Raw genomic sequence first — 605 nt, forward strand, 5'->3', positions numbered from 1 at the left:
ATTGACTCGACGGCACTTAACAACAACAACAACAAACCCTATACAGAGTTGCTACGCGTCGGAACTGACTCCTAGGCATACCATCACTACCACTACATTATTATAGAAGTGAGATAGTATCTCATTGTAATTTTTATTTGGTTAAAGGAGAACGATCACAAGCATTTTCTCATGTGTTTTTAGGCACTTGAGTTCATCTTCTTTGGTGACATGACTGTTCATATCTTTGTCCATTTTTTAACTGGACTGTTTATCTTTTTGTTGTTAGTGTTGATGTTTTCTAAAAATTTCAGAGATTAGACCCTTGCCAGATATGTTGTAGCCAAAAATATTTTCCCAATCTGTAGGTACTCTTTTTACTTTCTGGTAACATTTTTGATTAGCTATAAATATTTAATTTTTCAGATGTCTTATTTATTTAGTTGATCTTCTGCTGTTTGTGCATTTTTAGTTATGTTTAGTATTCTATTTTTACCATATGTTATAGCCCTGAGCCATAATATATGGCATGAGTAGTTGTCCACATTTATTCTACTACGATCTTTGTAGTTTGGGGTTCATTTGGGGTTAGTTTTTGTTTGTGGTAAGAGGTGTGGATCTGTTTC

This window comes from Chrysochloris asiatica, unplaced genomic scaffold, assembly GCF_000296735.1.
Source record: "Chrysochloris asiatica unplaced genomic scaffold, ChrAsi1.0 scaffold00199, whole genome shotgun sequence".
Lineage (NCBI taxonomy): Eukaryota > Metazoa > Chordata > Mammalia > Afrosoricida > Chrysochloridae > Chrysochloris > Chrysochloris asiatica.